This window comes from Oratosquilla oratoria, chromosome 15 (genome assembly GCF_046742065.1).
Source record: "Oratosquilla oratoria isolate Oo_2021 chromosome 15, ASM4674206v1, whole genome shotgun sequence".
NCBI lineage: Eukaryota > Metazoa > Arthropoda > Malacostraca > Stomatopoda > Squillidae > Oratosquilla > Oratosquilla oratoria.
The window spans coordinates 66,181,251-66,189,572 of record NC_134791.1 but is presented as its reverse complement, the minus strand read 5'-3'; positions in this window follow the sequence as shown (position 1 = coordinate 66,189,572).

Here is an 8,322-nt window from a genome sequence, read left to right as displayed (position 1 = left end):
TAAAGGCAATTTTTGACAGAACCACAGGGGCTATGCCGATCGTGCAGGGAGAGTTATGCTGGGCATAATCCTGCCAGAGCGAGATTCCGCAAAGAAGGGGGAATTGTCTCGGGTAGCAGTACGTTTCCGAATTAGTAGTGGTCGTAGCACATCAAACAGAGCTAGAACCTAGGGTGAGTGACGGCATACAGGGCGTAATCGTGGAGATGGGTGATCGAGCGGGGGTGATCTCCATGAATTTATCTTATCTCTTCAGATGCGATGCTGAGGATGAAAAGGATGGCTCGTAGTATGTGTGTGTTTAATTTGGGAGTTAAGCTCCCACGGGCTTTGGTTTTGAGCCCGTTTGGTGGGTTATTTGACTTATGAGTGTGTGTGGGACCAATCACACACTCATACATTCACAAGATGTGCACACGTATATGAAATACGTATGCACATCTCGGTGAATGCACCCTTCCCAACGTGAACTGTGTTCGGTGTTAAGTGGATGGAACATGATATAATAATTTTTAAGAAAAAAGAGGGGGTGATTCAATGTTTGAGTGGTCGCGGTTTGGCCACGCCCACCCATACATTTACCTGATGTGCATGCCTATGTGAAATACGCATGCACATCTCGGTGAATTCACCCTTCCTAACATGAACGGAGTACAAGTGTAAACATATAAAAGAATTAAAAGGGGGGCTGACACTCCACCAGCCGACGCAGTTCATAATCGCTAAGGTGGCGGCATAGGCGACGCACAAGACCCTCAGATGTTGTCGGAGGCCCTCTCCTCAGAAAAGCAGTTGCGGGGCAATGCTTGAGGTAGTGCTTGAGGGTGGCTTCGGGGTGGCTGCAGTGGCGGCATCTTCTCTCTTCAGGTATTGCGTTACTTTTAATTTGCCAGTAACAATGGTCCTCCAGTCGCAGACGGAAGAGCAGAGTTTCCACTTTTCTAGGTGTGGAGCGAGGAAGTACAAGGGGCTCATAGTCTGTGACTGCCCTGTACCATCTCGCCCTCTCTGACACCTCTGCCTCCAGTCTGCGCTGAAGGAACCGTTGTACCTGGTTAAGAGCCCTGGTGCGTAGGGGCAACTGATTTCTGCTGAGAGGGACGACAACATCGACTTCGGGTCTTTGGCGCGCCGCTTCAGCTGCGGCGTCGGCTAGCTCGTTTCCTGGGACACCTACGTGGCTTGGCACCCAGTTGAGCGTAACACTCCTGCCTTGCTGATGCAGCTTCAGCAGGAGTGCTAGGATGGAGGTCAGTAGGCGTACATTGTCGCTGGGCTGTGTCGATTCCAAGCTGCCTAGCAGAGACTGTGAGTCCGTGTGGATCACCACAGGACCAGTTCGAGATATTAGAGCATGCTCTAACGCTCCTTGGACCGCTATGGCCTCAGCTTGGAGAGTGGACGCATGATCAGATAATCTCCTGCCAAAGGTCAAACCATCCGTCACGAAAGCAGCCCCCGCACTGCGAGGCCTGTTGGGGTCTACGGAGCTATCCGTGTAATATACCGCCATTCCAGGTCTCGACAGTGCGCGGATGCCTTGTAGGGCCTGCGCTCGTACTCTTTCCTGATCACATGACTTCTTCTTACTGGGAAGCTTTGTGACAACGAAGGTTGCAGGTATCGACAGCCATGGAGGAAAGGGCTTGAACTCTGGGTGTGGAGAGTCCCTACCCTTCTCAAGGAGAGTGCTGGTGAGCCTGAAGGAGTCTAGGATCCCAGCCGCCTGTGATAACCAGGTATCGGAGTGGATAAGAGTATCCACTCGTCCCAGAGCTGTCACAAGGCTCTGACTCAGCTCAGTTATCCTGGGGCTCTGGACTATCTTGGCAAGAAAGTCGACCTCCAGCCTTCTGACCCGTGATGTTAATGAAGGCAATGAAGCCTCCATTTGGAGGTTAACTATCTTAGTCCAAGGTTGAGCTCCTAGGATAATCCTTGCTGCAGCATTTTGGCAAGGCTCCAGGTCTTTAAGCTTGGCAGTCGCCACATTTATGAGAGCTGGGGCAGCGTAGTCCACCAAACTGCGGACTGCGTGCACATAGAATGTGCGAAGGACCCGATGCGTGGCACCAAGTGCCTTCCCCGTCATTACTCTCATAACTGTAGTTATTGCCTTCAGTCTCTCCTTGAGATAGGCTAGTTCCTTCTGAAAGGTAAGCCTCTCATCAATCCAGACCCCCAGGTACTGATACTGGTGGACCCAGTCCAGCCTAAGGTCCTGGATGGTGAGGTGCTTCCCTTCTTTCCAGAGTCTCAATGCCATGGCCTTCGATTTTGTAGGGGAGATCTTTAACCCTAACCTGCAACATTCCGTCGCTACAGTGCTTAATTAGCGTTGAGCCCTGTTGAAGCACTGCCGTTTTCCAGTAATTATGAGCACAATGTCATCTGCATAGCAGATGACCTTGCACCCATGTGGTAGAGGTAGTTCCAGAATGTTGGAGACGAGCACATCGAACAGAGTGGGGCTGAGGACACCCCCCCCCCCCTGTGCGTGACCCGTAGCTCCTGAAGCGTAAAGCTAGCGTCAGTATCATCCGATCGACTCACCATGCCCTCAACACTATGACGCCTCACTCCTTGGAGGTCCTGCAGTGTGGCTCGAGAATAGAATAGAATAGTGCCTACAGTGAAGGGGGAAGGGGAGGGGGGTGCGAGGAGAAGATAAAGTATAGAAAATGAAGGAAGTCGAGTGTTGATAGTGTGGGGCGGACCCACTTGCATAATTATTGTGTATATCGTGTAGGTCGGAAATCCTAGCTCTATTCTAAATTTAATTTCCCTAGCTAGCTAAACATGAATCATTGGACATAATAGACAAGAATAAACATAAACATAAACATTGTAATTAAAGGTATAGATGTGTGAAGGAAGTATGTGTTTTAATTTCCTTAAAAGGTTTATGATTTGATGTGCAAAGATTAGGTAATGAATGTTTTGTCACATACTTCCTTCATGTGCATTATTATTTAAATATTGAGGGGAACATGTGTGATTTTTCTTTGGCTTGTGCCTTGAATTTTGGTTAGGTTGTGTATGGTTGATAATGTGAAATGTATCGCACATGTTCCCTTTTATTGAATTGTTTGTATATATATTCATATATACTCTTATATACTTATATATACATATGTATGTATACACATATATATGTATACATTTTTTAGGGGGGGGAGGGATACGTATGTTTGGAGATGGCTAATGTGCCTTATGACTTCTAGTTCTTATTACGTTTTACACACGTATCCTTGTGGATACGTGTGTTTATGTGTGGCTAATGTGCCAATTGTTATTATGGCTTTAATTCTTACCTACGTATCCTACCGGGTTTTTTTTTTTATGGGGGAGGGATACGTACGTTTGGAGATGGCTAATGTGCCATGTGACTTCTAGTACTTATTAAGTTTTACACACGTATCCTTGTGGATACGTGTGTTTATGTGTGGCTAATGTGCCAATTATTATTGACATCCTTGTGAGTGGCATCAGAGGTAAGTGAAATTTAAGGGTGTATTATACTCTCTTTTGTTCTTTTTATCCTATTTTTTCCACGCAACTATTCAATCTACTGTCTGGTTGGGGTTGTGAATAAGTGGTGTGATGGATGAATCCTCATTTATTCAAGGTAAGAAAAGAAAAAAAAATTATGGTTTATCTGTCTGTTGGACTCCTCTTAGACTATTGAATACATTTAGATGATAGTTGGCACGCTGATACATTACAGGTCTGTGAGTCAAGTGTCATGGGCTATAATTTTCCACCTTGGAAAATGTGGGAGAGAAGTTTGGTGTGCTGACTGATTTTCATAATCTCACATTTGAGGAGCTGACCAAAAAAATGTGAGGATCTTAGCACTGCACTACAGTTTAAGGATCATTCTGACTTGAATGATAGAGAGCTTGTACATGAGCTGAAAAACTTGCCAGACCCATCACAAATTATGTCCTTGCTTGAGCAATTAACAACTATCCACGAAAAGCAGCTCTCTGAAATATATCCAAATTTGTGGACTGCTCTCAGGATTGCTATTACTCTTCCAGTCACTGTTGCTGAAGCAGAGAGGAGCTTTTCGGAATTGAAACTCATTTAGTCCTACCTGAGGTCAACTATGTCACAGGAACGCCTCACTGCTCTGGCCACCATCAGTATAAATCACACAGTTGCTGAATTTTTTTTTTTATAATGAATTAGTTGATGGCTTTGCAGCTAGGACAGTGAGAAAAGCAAGGATTTAGATGGGAGTTGTATTGTGGTCCAATAAATTCTGTTTATTTATTTTTTGCAAGGTTTGTAAAATTCGCAAATGATTTACTTTTATTCTGTAGTAGCAATAAATATTTCAATAAAAAGTTGTTTTGTGAAAGTTTTGGTCGTCTTAAACTTCTTATTTACATTGTGGAGGGGGAGAAGCCAAGCATTTTATGTGCATTGTGGAAGGGGGGCGCCGAAGGTGAGGTTCGCCCAGGGCGCCATGTAGGCTAAGTCCGCCACTGGGGCTAGACAATGATTGTAAATGTGGGGCACAGACAGCTGGCCTTCAGCCTCATATTACGTGTGTTTAGGTTAAGTCGATATTAGGAAAGCACAATTCCGGGCTACGCCCGGCAACCCTGTCCCAGCCAGAGGGGCGCTACTTTTAGGCACGCCCCGCGGGTACTTAAGGCGAGTGTGAGGTCAGGTCAGGGTCAATACCCTTCTAAAACTCGGCCGGCCAACACGCGTGTGTGATCGAGTGTCATGTGATTAAAGTGTCAGAAAAAACCGACTGTCTTACTCTCCACGGGGTCACTAGCCCAATAACAGCCCTCTAGTTACAGTGTCATCAATGATTGTTGTGATTGCTTTGTTTACGAGCCAAAGTAGGCGTCCACTCTGTAAACTTTGAGCTGTTTATCCATCGCCTTTTATCATAGACCACATATCTCAAGAATGTGAAGAAATAAAGTTTTCCATATAGATGCATAAATACTTTTAATAGCTTAGAAGGTTATATAGCCCAAGCATACATGAATAGCCTACATCTAGATATGATAACTGGAAATCAAGGATATATATTAAGTTGGAACTGTACATAAATTTGAGGCTAGGTATAACAAAACTGGAGCGTAGGAGTTGAGATCCAATGAGTGCTGCTTGCCTTCCCTTATATTATGTTTTGCTTTTCCTTTCTCTTTATACCTCTATTTTTCTCTCATCCTTCCCTGCAACCAATCCTCATACACTTGCCTCTTCTCTTCTACCACCACTTCCACCTTTTCATCCCACCATTCACTACTTTTTTTTTCTTCCCATCCTCCTCATCTTTGTGCATTCTGTCACTTCCACTTTTGAATATATTATTTCTTATTCCTGCTTCCTCATTAACTTTTACCACCTCCCACACTTCTCTCGGCTTCTGATATTCTTTACTCTCAGCACATCTCTAGCTCCCACCATTTTCCTCCTCTTCCTCCACTCTACATTTCCCCTCAATCAAAAAATTATCTGACACTCCCCTACTCTCTCCCCTGAAAAAATAAATGTCAAGAACTCTTCCAATCCTTCCTTTTGGTAGTACTACATAATCCATAGGGTTACAGAGAGCAGGATACCTAGTCCCATCAATCCATCCCATTTAAGCCGCCTTCTACGGTCCGAGTGAAAAAACTTGGTGGATGTATTTTTTCTTTCCCTTACCACAGGAGATTAAGTGGAGCTCCCCTGCTGTGGATATACTGTGTCTTGCTGCATTGCTTCTAACCCAGGGTGGTGGGCGGGATATAGGGATGACCCTTCATCTACGAGTACCTAAAGATGAAAGATCTAAATTAGATTCTAAATCTAAGCGCTGTGTTATGTTAGGATATGGATCTACTACTAAAGGTTACAGATTGTATGATGTAACTAGTAAGAAAATAATTTACAACAGGGATGTAATTTTCGATGAATCCCAAATGTATTTTCTTGAGAAGAAGTGTGCTAATATTGATTCTGTTTCAATTGAAAAGAATTATATTTCCATTCCTGTAGATAAAGATGAGAAAAATGGAAATGAAGCTCCTGAAATGCATGTTAGGCGGTCCAATAGAGATAGACGTCCACCAGAACGTCTTGGTGAATGGGTTAATATTTGCGATGCACCATCACTTGGTGAACCACAAAGTGTTGAGGATGCTTTGAATGGGCCTGAAAAATCTCTTTGGAAAGCAGCTATGCAGAGGGAAATATCAGCTCTTTCTTCTAATGATGTTTGGGATTTGACAGAGTTGCCGGAAGGACGAACTCCCGTCAAATCAAAGTGGGTTTTTAAAAAGAAAATTGGACCTGATGGCTCAGTTTCCTCTTACAAAGCTCGCTTAGTTGCTCAAGGCTTTTCACAGAGACCCGGTATTGACTATGATGAGACCTTCAGTCCCGTGGTTAGGTTTGAGTCAATACGTACCATCTTATCATTAGCTGCTCGAGAAGGATTAAAGATCCATCAGATGGATGTATCTTCCGCGTTTCTCAATGGAGAACTGCGTGAAGAGATTTACTTAACTCAACCCGAATCTTTTCATGAGCCTGGAAAAGAAGAGTTTGTATTGTTATGCCTTCCGCAAGGATATAAGAACTTTCTGTCTAGGAGGAGTTCGTACTTTGTGGCCTTGATGTGGTTAAGGCAAATCCAAACGGAAGGTAACATGAATAACTAATTTAATTTATAACCAAAAGTCAACAAAACAAATATTATATCTTTACAAATAATAATAATAATAATAATAATAATAATAATCAATAGACAATTTGTAACGTTTGATAACACAAATAATTCCTCAACCTGAACCGAAACTAAGTCATGAGAATACAGTATAGTTACGTGTGAACACAACGGGATTGGATATAGCGAAAAGCGATGTGGGAGGGAAGTTACGTCACGGTAGTCAACGAAAAAAAGTCCGCCTGGAAGCCGGCGGACGCCGTATATATAGTGTTGGCAAGGACGTATATCAACAATTTACAGTACATACATAGTTATACAGAATATCATGCATAAACAGACATTTTAAATACACGGAGGATGGTGGGCCATCACAGTATGCAAACTAAACAAGACCATTTACGGCCTCAAACAAGGTCCTAAATGTTGGAATGAAAATTTTGACAAATTTCTTAAAGACTTGCATTTTGAACAAAGTCCTGGTGATTCATGTGTTTACACATGATGTCATTTTAGCTTGTAAGTCCCTTGATATTATTGCTGAGATTAAGAATTTGTTGAGTGAGCGTTACTTGATGAAGGACTTAGGAGAATTGAACTACTTTCTAGGTGTAAAAATTTCACAAAATAATGGTAAAATTGTCAGAGTGAAAAGCTATGCCTCTAATAATTTTGGATATACTTAGAAATTTATTCATCATCCAGCTCTAATATCTTTAAATTACTATTATAATAATTAAAATTAATTATAATGAAATCCATAAAAAAGGACTGTATTCGTCAACAAACACATTTAAAAATGTTACTATGTCCAAATTTTATATTTCTACTCTCTATCGGAAAGAAGGGATCAAAAACGTTTTCGATATTTTAATCAGACTCGCGTGGTCTGAGAGAGAGAGAGATGTCACGTAGGCACTCCAAGACAGCCAACCCAGGCTATTAATATCTTCGTCAAATTATCCCTTTTAAAAGGTAAGAGTTAAAGTCAGAACCAGTTCTTAAAATAATTTAACGATCCCACGTCCGATATAGAGAAAGGAAATGAGACGTAAAAGGGGAATGCAAGTTACACGGATGCTGGCAATATCCCCCCTTGCCTTGTGTTGTTGCTACGTGTTTGGATAACCCTTTTCGGTTCTCATAACTGTTTCATAACTTACTTTCATAGACTGTTGTAGGAAAAGCAAATCTTTCTTTTATTGTATAGAGTGTCACGAAATGGCTGCTGTATAGGGGGTTAGCCTACACCTAACCTACCATAGCCTAACCTAAAATCAATTGTAAACCTTAAGTAGGGTAATTTAAAGATTTCTGAAGAGGCCTATCCTATGTTATATTGCAGGAAGAGGCATATTAACCTCATGTTACCTCGCTTTAGTCTAGTAAGGATTTATTCTGCCTCACGAATCTTTCAGATACCCTACTCCATTTTCACATTGATGTGGTATTTTTTCTGAAAAAGTTGTAAATTTACAGGGAACCAGTATTGGAGAACAGAACGAGTCTGGTCTCAGAAACTAGTCTTGGAACTAGTAGGAGACTGAATGGGACGCAAGTTCTCAATTCCCTCCCTTCCCCGGTTTGGGAAGCTTTTGGATGAGGTTAGAAGAATAAACGAACCAATGACGGTCGAGTTT